Source organism: Artibeus jamaicensis, unplaced genomic scaffold (assembly GCF_021234435.1).
Source record: "Artibeus jamaicensis isolate MK-2021 breed Jamaican fruit bat unplaced genomic scaffold, CSHL_Jam_final scaffold_537, whole genome shotgun sequence".
NCBI classification, from domain to species: Eukaryota; Metazoa; Chordata; class Mammalia; order Chiroptera; family Phyllostomidae; genus Artibeus; species Artibeus jamaicensis.
In genome coordinates this window covers 33,511,283-33,528,933 of record NW_026522047.1, presented here as the reverse complement: position 1 = coordinate 33,528,933, position 17,651 = coordinate 33,511,283, and the positions used below count along the sequence as shown (strand labels likewise).

Here is a 17,651-nt window from a genome sequence, read left to right as displayed (position 1 = left end):
CTGACCAGGAATTGAACCAGTGACCTCTGGCTTTGCTGGATGATACCCAACCAACTGAGCCACACTGGTCAGGGCTGAAGCTACCTTTTTAATAGTGTTTAATTTTGGTAATGAAACTGTTTTAAATGAATATCATTTTTCACAACCTTAATAGTTAAGAAAATGTAAAATAGTTTCATATTTATATATCATTTTCCTTTTATTTGGTTTATGCTTAAAATAAATAATACATCTAGAAAATAAAGTAAAGAAACATTTTTTTAAATTTCTATTTAGGTAAAAGAAAAGATGAATAATTCTTGGGAGGAAATTTTATTATATGAGTGTATTGGTGGCAAATGAAATGTCTTATTAGTTTAAAATAGTGTAACTACTGTGCTTATGAAAACTTATCGACCTTCAGACCGTATTTATAGCTCTTAAAAGACTCACTTGTTTTTGACAGAATGAAATGGAGCTAATAAAGAAAAAAAATTAAAGAAGAGATTTTCCAAACCTGGTGACTATTATCTACATGTTTAAAGAAATTTGGTTGTAAAAGCGGTGATTTCAGGAAAAACACACAACGTTACTGGTGACTCTGTATAAAATTAAGGATATATAAAAATAAGGCTAGATTTTAAAAGGAGGTTGACAAGAAAGAAAAGCTATGGAAAAACTAACAGAAAATAATAAAATTTTAAAAAAAAGAAGGAAATGGGCAAAAACCATTGGGGTATGATGTCATGCATATTTTCTAATTGATAATGACTTTATAATTAGATATTTTCAAAAATTTATCTATGAATTAAAATTTTAAATAATCAAGTAACTTACAGTACAAAACCCATGTTTTGTCATAGCCATGAATTTACAATGGGAAGTACTAAGCTATAATGAAAATCTCTCACATCGACTCGGATAATACCAATTTATAAACATCACTTTAGAATTAAAATAGTTTCAAAATAAGCTTTGACATAAACCATGGAGATACAGTGTATAAGTCCAAATATGCAAAGCTGTCTCTGGTTACCTATTGGTTCACACACTGGACCCCTTACACAGAGGGAGAAATCAAAGAGAGACACGGACCACTCCAGTTGGTAGGTGGCAGGTTCAATACACAACGAAACTACATAACAAGCCTTGTCTTAGTCTGCCGCTGGGAGATGAGTAGATCCCTGAACCCACTTGCCAGAATCTTAAAAGCTTATAAGCGAGGCCTTAACTGGGTTCAGTGACATGTCGAGTCCAGGCAGTCCAAAACACCCTCCTCTCAAAACTACACCCTTGAAAAGAGCTCCAGCATGGGAATGGTGGGTGGAGCATACATTCCAAGGTCAAGAGGAGGGTGGGAGGAGCCTCTGATTGCCCAGTGTCTACCTCAAGGGACAACCAGCGGTCACATCCTCTTAACGACTTCCTCCAACATTCCACCCCTCCACTGGCTCTTCCTGTGTTCCACATCCAACTTCTCCTCAATGGGCCCTGTGTGTCAACAAGGTGTCTTACTAGTATCAAGGTGGCTCATTTGGCAGCAATCTGGCTGCACCCTGGCTGCGCCATAAACAGAGGCCTCAGTAACAATTTAGACACATGCAAGTGAAACACAGATTAAGATAATGATTCCCAAAATAAATAACAGTTTTTTCCACCAAGACCCCATAATCTGAACCATTGATTTATTAAGTTCCCTAGGCTGGTGGTCAGATCACTCCCTGTGTTTACTTGTGCCTTCATATGATTTACTAAAGATGACTCATGAGCAGACTCATTATGTATGAACACAAAACGTTCTCTTTAGATAGTGGCACAGGTGCCTCCTTGCGAGGCAGTAACCATGCCCAGGGACATTCTGTTTGGAGGACCAGTTTTTTCATTAGAGACATTTAAACCAGTCAGTAAAGACAGGCTATGTCAGTTACCATTCAAGTCTTGCTGGGTGAATACAGTGAGAACTTCAATATGTGCTATAATGTCCACCAGGCAGTGGAGGAGACAAATATGGTGGCCAAATGATTGTACAGGTGGAAAATAGAACATGCCCACCTGGTCTTAAGGAGAAGAGACCTGGTTGTGCACAGTGTCCACGTTGGCCGGGGGAGGCAGCACCGCCAGGGTGAGGCGATGGGCCGGGGGCAGGATGTGCCAGACCAGACTGCTGGCTTCTCCCTTGTCTCCATGATGCGTGTCCCATTTGAAGTAAAGAGCATGTGAATATGCCCGGTTTGCCACAGAACAGTGGGATTCCAGGCACTACTGAGGCATTCCCTCTTACCCAGGGATAACTCACTCATCTCTGGGGGCTGTCCCACTGAAAATCCCAGCATAAAACACCATCCCCAGGCCCAGCGAGACTTGGTGTTTTCAGCAGCATAGCTCCTCAATCCACAAATAAGAGGGGCATTGGCTCTTTGACCTCCATGTCTTTTTGGTGTTGCATGTGTTGGCAGCCTCCCTGGGCTGGCAAGGGGACCACAGGCCCTACTGGCTGATCATTCAAATGTAGTGAAGTCTGAGACAGTCCTTTAATCCAGTTGGCCGAGCTGTTTTATCTGTTACCAATTTAATCTGCTGCTTTAACTTTTTATTTTTCCTTTCTACAAAACCTGCTGTTTGCAGGTAACAGCTGAGATGGGACCACCATTCATTGTCATGTTCTTTTGTCCAGCTTGGCACATCATGACTTTTAAAATGTGACCCCCAACTAAATGTCTATTTGAGGGTATCCGTAGATGGCGCTCAGTTCTCTCACCCCCTCATGGTGGCTGCCTGGTTTGCTTAAGGACAGGGGAAGATTACATTAGGGCAGACACAGTCTCCTCCCACTCCAAGCTATATCTAGAACCCCTCACTCAGAGGGAAGGGGCCTATCATTTGCCAATCCAGCACCTTTGGGAACTTTTGTGGATGGCCCCAGACACCTGTGGCAGTTATCTTGATTGTTGTTTAGAACATATAAGACACTCTGTTAATACATTAACCTCATAACTGCAGGTCAAGGGCAATCCAACATCCTTGGCAATGTGCCATCCCCATCCCACTGGGCTATTACATTGGCCACTCCTTTGATGCATACAATCTGTCATATCTACTGAAGGGTCGGTTGCTAGGGCTTGCATTTGAGCTAAGATATCAGTTTCCTGATTACCAGGGGGTGCTAGTGCCTGTGAGCCTGGACTTGGAAGGCAGTGAGGACTGCCTCAGGCTCTCATAGACATGCTAAAATGTCTTTCCACATTCCTGACCCCATAGGGCTTATTAATGGTCATCCACCCCTTGGCTTTCAATTACCCAAGCCAGAGGGCTGATCCCTTTAGAACAGCCCAATTGTCAGTGCAAAGGATGAACGATGAGTGATTCATTCCACTTGCTGCTGCAGCTCATTCCTCTTTATATCCAGATGGTGTCAGTGTTAGGCTGATTAGAGACTGCAGTCCCTGTGGGCTGGTTGCCCTGACCAGACTCATCTTAGGTTGAAACAGCACAACTAATGTGCTAATGAAAAATCATCTACCTTCAGTCCATTTGTATAGCTTATAAAATATCTACTTGTTTTGAAAGAAGAGAAATGGAGCAGAGCATTTACTCACAAATACTAGTGAGCATTTCTTCCACTCTCTCTCTACAGGCTGCAGGGGTTGCCACAGATATAGGAGCAGAGCATTTGGGACATCTACACAATCTATAGGGTCTAGTATCTAGAGACTCTGGGCTGGTGGACAGGTTGCTCTTCTGCTGCAAACAGGCAGAGGTGAGTTGATGGAACAGATTCTCAATCCACTCTTGAAAGGAAAGGACATTCTTACCATGACATGCTGTTTCTTTGGGAGAGGATCTACTTGAAGGAGTGTTGTGTACATGGACATACCGGGTCTCTAACCCATTCCAGAATGGGGACCAAAATCCTAGGGGCACTCTCTTCTCCTGTTGTCTCTGCCACAGTGCCCAACCCACACTTTCTGGAGTCACAGACACAACTGACTCAAATGGTAGCCGTGCTTGGGAGATGCCCAGAGCTTTAACCTACTTCACTAGTACTTTTGCCTTCTCAAAGGTGGCTTGCTGCTCTGATGCCCAGTCCCACACTTGCCCTTTCTCTACCAAGGTGTATAAAGGATGGAGGTACTATGCTGGGCGGGGGGATTAAAGTTCTCCAAAATCCAAAAATGTTTACAAAAGCTTGTACCTCTTTCCTGTTCTTAGGGGTTGGATAGGCTTGCACCTTACCAATCACAGCTTCTTGGAAAAAAATGAGTCTTAATCAACAAATGACTCCCCAGAACTTTACAGCACTGCCTGGGTCTTGAATTTTCTGTGGGTTCCCTGCCTATGGTTCCCTTCATACTTATTCCAGCAGAGTCTGCAGTGCTCTGCAGCAGAGGCAAGTCCTCATGTTAACACGGTATCATCAACAGAGTGAGCCCATTTTACTGATGTGGGAAAGGAGGACAGAGACCACTCTCAGGCTACCATGCCCTGACATATCGTGGGACTGTGAAGGTAATCTCAGACATTTGAAATGTCTGTTAATGCCCCTCACACATGAAGGCAATTTAATCTTGTGACTCAGCAGCAGGGTGTACTGAAAAAAAATTTGCTAGGATCAACCCAGCATGGTAACACTCCTATGACTGAGGCCAAGGCATCTAAGTTGATGGCAATGTTGGGTACGACTTCATGGAGGGGGGTCACTACCTTGTTCAATTCTCAGGAGTCCACGGTCATTCACCATGAGCCATTTGGCTTTCTTAACAACCACACTGGGCTATAGAAAACATGGTAGGCAGGGTGTACAATACCCACTCAGTGTAGTTCTTGGACAGTTTTTCCTATTTCCTTATGGCCCTCATCAGGCAATTTATGTTGCTTGACTGTTACTCTTCTTCATGGTGGTAGACCTGCTGGTTTCTAGTGGATGTTTCCCCTCAGAACTAGTTTGATTATTGTAACTTGGAGGCAGGTTTCACCCGTAGAGGTTTTCAGAGTTTGACCTTGTAGGATATCAGTGGCCAGTATATTCTCTGATATTCAAGAGACAAAAACCTTGTGTTCTCCTGGGGACGAACTAATCTTCAGTATCAAAGGAACCTTCCTGACCTTGCTGTTTTCTTCCATAACCATGACTGAAGGAGCCAGAAAACTTCTGAGGATTACTATGTATTAGAGTATAATATTTGGCTCCAATATCAACAAGAACCATCATTTTTGCATGTTTCTGGAAACCACTGAATACTGAGCTCAAAAGGAGACTTTGATCAACTTCATTGGCCCTCCTTGGAGGCAATCTTGGCCTGCATTCTATACTCAGGTGTGGGAACTACCTACCCCAACAGAACTGTATCCCTGAGGCCTCTAATGGAGCAGGCAGGGCATGAGAGATGGTAGGGGCAGGTAGGGAAAGTCTGAACTGTTGGTCAGGTTTTAAGGCTTTTTACACAACAACCAACACAGCAGTGGGTTGCTAGTCTATTTCTTCAGGTGGGATCACATCACAGCAATGAAGTAAAAACATATTTGCTTTAAGGTTATTTTCACTGGGCCCTGTATCACAATAAATTCAGCAGAAGAATGTTCCTGGGTCAGAGGCTGCCTTACTGGCTGGGGTTATCGTTGCGTTCCTTTGTATTGGGAGTCAGACAGCATGGGGCATCTAATTCTTTTTATTGTCAACCACCACAACATCCTCCCCTTCACTCTCCTCAGTTCCTCCTCATTTAGCTCTCAGCATCCCAAACAGGCTCTGTCACAAGCACTTGGACTTTAATCTGCAGCAGCTTGCACTCTCCTAGCTTTATAAAATAGCATGCTAAAGTCTCCAATGTATTATCCCACTCTTTTACTTCTTCCAGCCCTGAAGCTAGCAGAGTAGTACAAACGCACAAGTCTTCCTCTAAGCCACAGGTGGCAAACACAAGGCCTGCGGGCCAAATCTGGCCTTCCACCTTGTTTTATCCAGCCCAGCACCTTGTTTCTACCCGTTGGCAGCGCTGAGCTCTTTGCCCCTAGTTAAGGAGTAGTTACATTTATACAGTCCTAAAATTACATTCGGCCCTTTGAAGGCAACCGTGAGGCTGATGTGGCCCCTGGTGAAAATGAGTGTGACACCTTTGCTCTAAGCTCAGCTCTTTGTACAACTTTCTCACTCAAGCTTCAGCTTCTGGTAGGGTATCAGTAGTGGAGAGCTGCCCACAGCTGAGGCCAGTCCACTGCACAGCCATGTATTTCTCTTCTTTGCTAATGAGAGCTACATGCAGTTCCTCCAGCATGCATTAAACCAGCTGGCATTTTTAGGGTATCCCTCCTCTCATTTACCCTGCTCTCATTACACACTACCCTGCCCCACACAGATGTCAAAGGCCAAACTTTCCTCTATGATGTCTCTTTCCTAAGACCCATTTCTTACATCTCCTGGCTGGCTCACAAATTGTTGGTTTGCAAACTGATCCCCCCAGCCCTCCCAGCACACAGGGGAAAAGAGTGGACCACAGCAAGTGGCAGGCCACTCCAGATTCATAGGTGGCAGGTTAAATAAGCAAGGGAATATACCTACTTACCAGGCTTGTCTTGGGCAGCTGGGAGACAAGCAGATCTCTGTACCTGCCCACCATTTTAAGTTTATATTGAAGACTTAAGTGGGCTGAGTCCCATACTCAAGTGCTACAACATCTTACTTTCTCTAGGCTACCTACTTGGACAGCTCCTAGTATGGAAATGGTGGGCCAGATGTAGATTCCAGGGTCAGGAGGGAGGATGAGGAGCTTCTGACTTGCCTGAGTTGAGCTCACAGGTCAACCAGAGGCCAAGTCCTTTCCAAGACTTCCTCCAACATTACCAGGCACATTAATTTCCCTTATTTTGGCATATTTAATTTAGAGAACCCAGTCATTTGTAATACAGAGCAGAAGGAACACAAGAACTAATCTTTGCTTTCTCTAGAAACCCTATAAAATTACAGCAAGGCATCAGATTTATCAAGAAAACAGATAGTTGAATTAATATAAATTTTTTAAACGGCTGAGAAGTACTGGTATGAAAGCATACGTTTTTATGCCAATGAACTTTGAAAATACTTCAAATCAGAGGCAATGGGTATTTCTGAGGGCAAGGTTAGAAAGACTGACAATTTTTATTTTTCATTTTTATTTTTTTACTCTTTGTAATTTGATAGCTAACAAACTTTGTGTGCACAGAGAATATACTTTCTTTTTTAAATTCCATAGAAAATTTACAAAAATTTTTTAAATTAAAAAAAGTTGAACCTTTATTGTATTTTTCCATTACTCTTTAGTCCCCTATACCCCACTTTGCCCATCAATCACCACACTGTTGTCCATATCCATGAGTCCTTTATACTTTTTAGATGGGGCAGTTAGACTCTCCAGGGTTAGTTCAATTCCAACACCAGCTGATTTCTATGACTTCCTCACCATTGTGCTCCCCACCTATAGAGGATTGGAGTTTGAATGATAGAAGTGTCTTGAGAATACGAGAAACAGGTGAGAACAAGGATGCCAAACTCTTGTGAAAATCAGGGTTCCACGTATTATTAACCAAAGCTATCTTCTCTCACTAGGCTTCCAGGAGACTCCTAGCTTTTTTGTACCCCTTATTCAAGAGATAGATGATTTCTACCTGAAATCTGTAAGAAAGATGTGGGAACCAGCTCCCAGGTACACACCCATAACTGCATGAGAAGTCCTCCTCTGTGCAGAGAATTTCAGAGTAGAATTTGCTTCACTCACACATATAGTTGGGTACCCAAGGATTACCAGACATTTGAGGGAGATTTTAATGTAAAATTCAGAGGCCAAAATAAACAAAAGTTACAATAAACTGCAAGGGAACAAAGGCAATGTAATCCAGAGAAGAAAAATTCCCCCAAATCTAAATTTAATTTCTTCAAGAAACTTTAAGAAAAAGTTCTTGCATAGAATCAGAAATTTAAAAAGAAATGAGCATTTAGAAAAATCTAACAACAACTCAAAAGAGAAACAGCTCTTAGGAAATGAAAATGGAATAGTAGGCAAAAAATAATTAGAGGCAATTTGAAAATAAAGGTCAAAGCAACCTGACTCATTCACAAAGCATGTGCCAAGACCTACTGAAGAAGCGGTTTCACAGTGAGGGCTGTTGACCAATATAAAGATTAGAAGTGCCCGCAACCTTTTCACCTGCCAGAAAGGTAGGTGAATAAACACAAATCAATCCCAGTCCAATTGAATAGAACTACCAGTGTTCTGAAATATCAACCATCCATTAAATTAACTAGAAAAAATATAAAAAGGGGAAGAAACAAGAGTGTCAGAGGCAAAAATACAAAAACAAACAACAACAAAAATTCTTAGTCATTGCCTGTCTTTCAACTATGTATTAAAGAAAGAGCTACAGTTCTTCCAAGGAGATTAGGATAAATTACTGCTGCACACAGGGTGTGGCAAAAGTAGGAACATAGTTATAAATATGCAAAACACAGAATTTTTTATATTACTTATTAACCATTGTACTATTTTCCATATAAATAACTCTAACCTACTTTTTCTCCACCCTGTATACAAAATTTTAAACAAACAAAAACTAGGGCAATTAATTAGGTTGGAGGGGAAAAATATATAAAAAAGAAAGTATATAGAACACTATGATTGAGATACAAATACTCTTACCTAAATATTCATTTAACAAAAATTGGTGCTAAAACTATACTGGAAGTTGAGCAAAAGAGTGAAAGAATACTTTTAAATACACATTTACGTAACAGAAAAGCAATCGATAAAACAATAGAGACAAAAAAAACCCCTCAGAGAACAATAATATGCACATGGTATCTGCAACTATGGAAGCATATAACTAAATAAAGGTCCAAAATTGACATGGTTGACTCTGGGTATCAGAAACTGCAAGTAGGAGGATGTGAGCCAGGTGGAATTGTGCTTTAATAATAGAGGCCATCTGAGAATTTGCTACACTAATACCTTTTCTTACTTGTATCAATGCTACTCACAGATCAGCATCCTCAGCATCACCTGGGAACCTGTTAGAAATACAATTTCCCAGTCCCAACTCATACCTGCTAAATAAGAGAGGAGAGACACAAGAAATCTATGTTGTCACTACTTCTGCAAGTAACTCTGAGGCTTACTAATGTACAAGAACCACTCATTCATATGAGTAGGAAAGTGATACAATTATCACATGAAAAGAAAACATAGCAGACTCATCAGCAAAGCATATGCCACAATTTACGGAAGGATCCTTTTCACATATATAATAAAAAATTTGGTATCTTTGCATCATCTTTCCTGGCCAGAAAAGTGAGTGAATAAACCTAAATTAATCCCCACCTGTTTGTGTAGAACTACGTTGGTTCTGAAAGCTTAACCACCCATCAAATGGCCCATTGATGTTCTAACCTTTTCTTTCGTATAAGCAGTCTCCAGTGTCAGATCTATTTGCTTCTCTTTTGGAGTATATCATATGTCCTCTGTGTGATTATAGTTGTGCAGAACCATTATCTATGACCTTGTAAAATACATGTAAAAAGTATTGTACTCCATGAGGCATATATTTCAGACCCATCGTTAGGTCAGCCATTTATTTGTGAGCACTCTGCCTATTTTTCACCTGGTACACTTCTAAGTCACCGTAATGTCACTACAAATAATTAACTTGAAAAAATACCAGGAGTAGAAGAGATAATCCATTAAGTATAAGCCATATCTAACAGTTAAAGCTGAGTTCCAAGAACCTATGGAAAAATAATATACTGAAGAATAGGTCATGAGAAAAGAGGTCCAAGGGTAAAACATCACTCATAGACAGTGTGCTTACTGGAGATAGCAAACTCAAACACCTGGGGTCAGATATATGACACAAATAGGTCAAAGTCAAGGGTGTGCCCCCCTAAGTAATGACAGACTCCTGGGCTATCTGACCACCATCATTAACTTTGAAATAATGTTCAAACAGTTCCCAGGGGCTGTCAGTCTGAACACCCCAGGAGGATAAAAATATTTGTCCCTTGCCTCAATTAGAGCAGTTTTATTCATCACAATATTTACTACAGACACTGATGACACTTAAAAAACACACTGTGTGAGTCTCCATAAAGAAAACATTGTGTTCAGAACCTATCTTAGGGTTTATAAATCAACAGCCAATGGACTTTTATTCTTGCCATCAACCGTGTACCTACCACTATACATATTCTTTAGAAGACAACATGATGTAGTAGAAGTACTCTGGACTCAGGGCCAGAAGAAATAAATTAAAGTTTAGACTATATGCAGGAAATACATATTTTCTCTAGGTCCCTCAGTTAACTCATATATGAAATTAGGGTAATAAAAATAAGACCTACCTTACCCACCTCCCAAGGATTTTTTGAGTACTAAATCAAATAAAGTATGTGAAAGCCCTTGGCTTATCATAAAGTGATATATAATACCAGTTGTTTCCCCATCTCTGCTATTTTTACCTATATATTTGAGTTACTTCCATTGTCCTTGAAAAGCTACAGCATCATTGCAGAGACAAAACTTATATACATTAAACAAGTAATAAATTATGTAGGCCAAACTCTATGGCTGAGACATTAATAGGATATACTGATGGGTGTGAATTCTTATATTAGGTGTGATTAAGTTTCTTACATATCGAAGCCATTTGGGAGATGTTCTAAGCAAATGGAACACTGCTAAAAAGGTAATATAATGTGTGATACTGATAGAAAAAAGAACACAACTAACATATTTATTCTTATACAATTTCATCCTCATAAGAGCTGGATGATGAACTAGAGTTCAGAAATAATAAAGTCACATAATTAATAAATAAAGTCTTCAAGACCACATAACTAATAAGTGGCAAGCTAGAATTTGGACTAAGCTGATCTGCCTTTAATTATTATGAATTACAAAAAACAAAGTGAAAATGTAAAGACTTTCTATGATTCTCTCATTATTCACTTACTCAAACCCTATACTGTCATTTTTTAAATGTTAGGAAACAAACTAAAGAGATAAGTTGAAGCCAAAAAATTACTACGCAGGACTTTAGACTTTAGCCACTGAGCATTAAGGAGTCACAAACAGCTTTCTAACTGGAGAGTAATATATTGAATGTTATGTGGAAATTAGTTTTGTTGGTTTTGTTCTAACATCCTTCTTCTGAAGAAGTTTGAACCCAATTACAGAGCATGCAATGGGTCAAGAGAAATCTGCAGAGAAGATTCTGCTTTTAAAAAATATTTTTTATTTTTATTTTTTAATTTATTTAAGTTGTTCTTCAAGTACAGTTTTCTGTCTTTTACTCCCATCCCAGCCCACTCCCACCCAGTGCTCTCCACCTCCCTCCTGTTTCCACCCCCTGCTCCTGTTTTTGTCCATGTGTCCTTTATACTTGTTCCTGTAAATCCTTCCCCTTTTCCCCTGAAATTCCCTCCCCTCTCCCTTCTGGTCACTGTCAGCCTGTTCTCTATTTCAGTGTATTTGGTTATATTTTGCTTGCTTGTTTGTCTTATTGCTTAGGTTCTTGCCAAAGGTGAGATCGTATGGTATTTGTCTTTCATTTTTGCATACTCCCAAAACATATTCGTAAGTTAGGGTCACACTATAAAATCCCTTTTTAAGTGAGTAGAAGTGTCTTGTTCTTCACATTCTGTTTAAATTCTTTTTTTAATTTATTTTTTTAAGATTTTATTTATTTATCTTTAGAGGGGAAGGGAAGGAGACAGGGAGAGAAACATCAGTGTATGGTTGCCTTTCATGCGTCTCCTGCTGGGAACTGGCCTGCAGGGAACTGACCTGCAACCCCAGTATGTGCCCTGACTGGGAATCTAACCGCGATTGTCTGGTTTGCAGGCCCGCGCTCAATCCACTGAGCTACACCAGCCAGGGCCATTCTGTTTAAATTCTTAAATGGGAGATTATTAACAAAATAAATCTTTTTTCACTGTTGCCCCAATTTTCCCATGGTGCTCACCCCTGCCCGGCACCCCCCTCCACAGTCAATCCGCACCCTGTTGTCTATGTCCATGGGTCATTTATACCTGTTAGTTTATTAGTCCCTTCTCCTTCCAACATTATCCCTCCCCCCTCCCTTCTGGATGAAACTGGAGAGTGTTATGCTAAGTGAAATAAGCCAGGCGGTGAAAGACAAATATCATATGATCTCACCTATAAGAAAGACCTAATGAACAAAACAAACAAGCAAACAAGCAAAAGAGAACCAGAGGCATAGAAACGAGGAAATGAAATAAGTCTTGAGGTGGTTTTGATCACTGAAACTTCCAGTCCAGCCTGTTGACTTTGTAAACACAGTATCTGAAGTAGGGCTGAAAACACAGATGTGCGAAAGCCAGCAGAGGGGTGTGTAGAAGAGTTTAGCTCTTATTTTCAGATCTTAAAATGTTTCAGCAGAATCTGGGTTGCAATGTAAAATATCTAGATTTTATAATCTTAAACAAATTCAAACATTTATAACTATAGCACAGGATGGCGTGTTTGGGGTGTCGATGCAGTCACCATTCCTGAACCGATGGCCAGGCTTGGGTCACAAACTTAATCAGGACCTCACTCAGCTTGTCTCAGAAACTGACAGCACTATCTTTTATCTGGTGTAAACCTGACTGACATCACCAAAACCCTGAGCTTATACATTTATCCTCTGTATCTGTGTCACTGTCTCAACTCCTGAGAGCACTGCACGATTTTTCACGGATCATTTTAATGAACCTCACACAGTATCTCTACAAGGAGGCTGTGTAGATCAGGAAAATCCGTTAAAGACAAACACCGAGGCAGTGTTGGTAAGTGGAGCCGTAAAGGGGAGACAGTCCAAGCAAGACTCGGCGCTGGTCACCAGCTGCATAGTGCTCTGGTTTTTATTTTGAGCATAAAAAAGACAAAACCATTTGAGTGGCTGGACGCTCAGAATCCCAGATTAAAGGTCATGGGCTCCTGATGGCTCAGTTACACTGACGAGGCACCGGCAGCATAGAATGCAGTAATGGTAACTTTTATCACACATGTTTCTCTTTGGGACTTATCTGCACACAGAAAAGGCTGCCATCACACGCGTATTATAAGAATATTATTTTATGTGGAACGACTGTATGCATGTAGTACAAGGAACACTCAGTTGAGAGTTCTACTGACATCTCTCTTTCTGCTCCAAATTATTTAAACATCATTTATTTGCATAGGCGAAGGTCACGTGACCCTCCTTTTATGATTTCCTGGGTGTTTGTGAAGAATTTCTGAAGATGCTTCTCTGTTTATATTGAATACATGTCTGGGTGGCTGAAAAAATAAAGAAAAACGTGGCTTCGATTCTCTCTTTTTTTTTTCTATTTTGTTACTTCATAAAGTTCGCCAACATTGTAACAAAAATTATTGTCAGGAAACAGGAGTTTCTGTTAATAGATAATCAGAAAGATCAGTAGCAAACTATTCTCTTGCAAATAAAGTATGACATTATTATTTTTTAAAATACAATGTAATGAAAGCACCTGGCAGAAAACTTTCCCAATATTAAATAGGGGTAAGAACTCAGCAGCAGCCGTAACCCGGCAGACACGCTGTGTTTCCATTTAAGTGTGTGATGTGGAAGACTTGTGCTACTGACCCTCAGAATTATGACAGTGTTTGCTTTTATCCAGCACAAGGAAACACGCCGACTCAGCAGAAAGCCCCCAGGCCCTTGCTTGCTACTCAGTCGCATACCTTGTAGAAATATTCGGAAGATCAGCATGTTACAAAAATAACACATTTTCTGAGGGGTATTCCCATTTCAAAGTACTCTTTGTGATCCCTAAAGGAAAAAAATAAAAAAATAATAACGAAAACTTAGTATAGAAGTGCACAAGATTTCTGTGAAAATTTGAAAGCAAAGAATGATCATGTCAAAACAAACAAACAAATAAACAAATTATATTAACCTTCAGGAATCACCAGGCCCCCTGGTGACAGAGATGCACTCTTGCAGTTTTCTGTGGGTATTAAGTCTGGGCTTCCTGACCCCCTGAAACTTCTTCAGAAGGACATCCTATGGTGCCTCTAGAATTCCACCCTATCAGTTCTTCAAGGGGAAGAACATAGCATTTTGGGGTGCTCTGCAGAATCAACATTGTTTTAAAATGTGACTGTGTTTTGTTACTAATCTGAGCTTCCTGTGCTTTGTCCAAAGGGAAACATATGACATAGAAACGTGAAATGAGGATTAGAGAGAAAATGCAGAGAGATCCTCTATTGTAAGTGTAATAGTGTCAAAAATAAATAAAACAAGTGTCAGTTCTTCCCCAGGTGCTTTTATATATCTACTAACAAAATAAACAGCACAACAGACCTAGGCCTAGAATTAAAACTGAGAATACGGGATTAGTTTATAATTAAAAAATGATCAGACGACAGCATGCCTCCGTCACTGGCTTCAAACCCCTAAAATGTTACTGTGCGTGTAAACATATGTTCAGTCTGGCTACAGCTATTATCATTTTCATAATAACTATAATCATCATTGCCTCAGCTATACGAACACAAACAGATGAGACCTCAATGTTACCTTTGATGAGATTTTTCTACCTTTAGTATTGTTACAAGTTAAAAATGGTTTTTACAGTGATAATTTAAAATCTTTATCTGAAGGAAACTGTTCTAAATTATGAAGACAATTGAATATGCAAATTTTATACTTGACAGGCTCAAACAGTGTTTTTTAGCCTGTCTGTCTTCCTGGCTGAATTTGTGTTTTAAGCTAATTCAATCTTCAGGAAAATTGAGTCAAAAGGTAATGCAGTCATTGTAAGTCATCACAAGTTTACCAAACATTTACTTCCAGAAGTACCACAACTTAACCCATAAATGTATATAAAATGTGCCTTAGTAGTAGATACATTGCTTAGAGATGGAGAACGGAGTATTTATACCACGTTTTCATCTACTACAAGTATTTTAATACTGGCATAATTTTATTCAGTGTACCTTTCAGCTGATCCATCAACAGATATTTATGGAATGTCCGCTCTGACACTGGAAATGTTATTGTCAGCCAGACAAATGTGCAGCCCTTAGGGACTTTATTTTCTAGTTGAAGGAGGTACACATTCATTGAACCAATATTGAGTTAGCATCAACTATGTGCCTGGCACTGTTCAAGGTTCTTGGGATTTTTCAGTGACTAAGGCAGAGAAGATACATGCCTCCCAGGAGTTTACATAGCTTACATTCTAAAACTGTAATATTAAAAAAAATACAATAAACAAGTAAAGTATATAGTATTAATTTCAATGAAGTTTTTTTGCTTTATTAATTTAAGTATTGTAGGGAGAAAGAGCAGGGGAAGAGGTGAGTTGAATTTGGAACATATTGAATTTAAGGTGCCTAAGACCTAGAAGGAGTGATAATATTTTTTCCACTGGAAACTTTTCCTTTAAAAACTACTTAAACTAAGAATTTTATTTGAATATAAAGACCTGTTTTCATGTGGGTGAGCAAACATTTTTTGGGCAGAAGCGTCAATGCTTTGACTATGCAAACCAGCTTGCTTTTAATAGTATTGATTATTTAGCACAAATATAATTTATCTATGGTATTCGTGGGGAGGAGGTTAATCTTCACTTCTTAAATACCAAATGATAAAATGTCAAGACTTGACAAGTAGAAGAGAAAGCACTTAAAACCTAAATCTTAAAAGGGTCTCGGACCATGACTTTCACAGCTAATTATTTCACATACCAGCGGAACACTTTCCAAGCTCTTAATTTAGAGTATTTGGTTCAACAAACTGTAGACATGAAAGACAATAGATCGCTGTGCTTTCCTGGTATCTATGCTGTACTTCTGTAAGTAAGTGATTTACTTACGGGAAAGCAACTTTGATTATTATAATTATAGTTTACAGTCAAATAGTTTTTCAAAAACTAGAACAAAGTTTAAAACAGCCTATTTTATTGACCATTGATATGAGATTGAGTAATATATTGGTAGATGTTCAAAAAGATTTCTCTGCATTTGGTGATGGTACCAAACAAATAAAGTTCTATGCAGTGTTTTTCATTTCTAGGTTAAGGATGTCAACCGCACAACAATGCAACTTATTCTCCTTTTCTGTCTTTGATGTCTTTAAAACTATCAGCAAAGGAGATATTTCATATTAATAATAAGTATAGATACCAAGGGGTAAAAATACAATGAACTATTTCACTTTTACTACCCAGGTTACTCTTTTATCTGTATGCTCTAAGACAGATGTCCAGGTCATCCTTCTGCAATCTGAGATACTATTTCTGACTGTATAGCCATCTAATCTAAACATTTGACTTCAGCTAAACTCTTTAACCTACATCTTTCTGCCATCCCAAATAGACAGGTAGTTTCCAGTGAATTAGAGAAAGAAAATAATTAGTGGTTAAAAGCACAAATTTCAGTGTCTTTCTTAATTTATAAAATGGGAATAATAAAATTTATCTCAAATTGGTTTGAGATTTATTTGTAAAATATCAATTATAGTACTTAACACACAGTGAATATATATCAATGCACACACACAGTAAATGAATGAGTGAATGAATGAATGAATAAATAAATAAATAACAGGCCAAGATGGAATCTCTTTTACTAAGCCACATTGTCAATAATTGACTGTTAAAGAGAAAACCAGTCCCGAAATGGAGTCAATTGTGCTAATCAAACCTAGATTTAATATCTTACCTAACTGCTGTTTCAACCTCTCCCAAAACCAACAATCTTAATCAAGCAATGTGGAACTTTCTGGCAAACTGAAGTGAGGTGCTCTGTCCATACAGGTTCTCTTCTTCCCCCACAGAAAGAAGAGGCAATCTGCATAATGAACACTGCCATCATTCTCTTCCTTCTCAAAAGAACACGTGGTGGTCTAAAATAATCCTTTCTTTTCTGTTGATAGTGGCTTGCCCCACCCTCTCCCAATGAAAACCTTCCATTTGCACAACTCCTCAGCAACTTCTAATTGATAAGTGGGATGGCATCTAATTCATCAGTGGCTTAATAAAGCCAATCATGTCTTCAAATTTACTCAGTTGGATTTTCTTTTTTTAATACCATGAAAGGAAGAACAGAGTGAAGTGAAACGCTAAAAGTATTGAAAGAAAATATCATCAATTTATAATTAAATACACCATTAAATTATTTTATAAAAAAGAAGAAATGGAAGAACATCAGAATAGAAATAAATGGGGATAAAATTTTTATTTTTTATTCTTAATTAATTTAAATGTAATGGTTTAAAATAAAAGTAATGTATTGGGTGAATATAGCATATAAATTGAAACAACTAACAGTAATATCAAAAAAGGAAAAAGGGAAGAAATGGAAATAGACTCATAGGGCTACTACAGTACACACAAATCAGTATACTGTCATTTAATGGTGGATATAAATTTAAAGAATTAATAATTCAAACTGTAGAACAACCAATAAAAATGTAAAAAGAAGTAGAATTCATATCTAAGAAGCAAATGGAATTATATAAAATAATTAAAACTATAGAAGGTAGAAAGAAAAGAGAAAAAACCAAAAACTACTCTGGCAGAAAAGTTACAAACATGGTATACATACCAACATTCATTTTAAATGTTAATGGTCTGAATACACCAATTAAATGACAGAGATCGTTAGAGTAGGAAATCTCTGTTC

The 17,651-nt window shown here is 38.8% G+C and overlaps 1 protein-coding gene across 1 annotated transcript in view; it reads right to left on the bottom strand.

The window, feature by feature from the left end:
• Positions 1-17,651, bottom strand: part of GALNTL6 (polypeptide N-acetylgalactosaminyltransferase like 6) — an 872,151-nt gene that overhangs the window by 554,566 nt on the left and 299,934 nt on the right. The gene's annotated exons all lie outside the window — the stretch shown is intronic.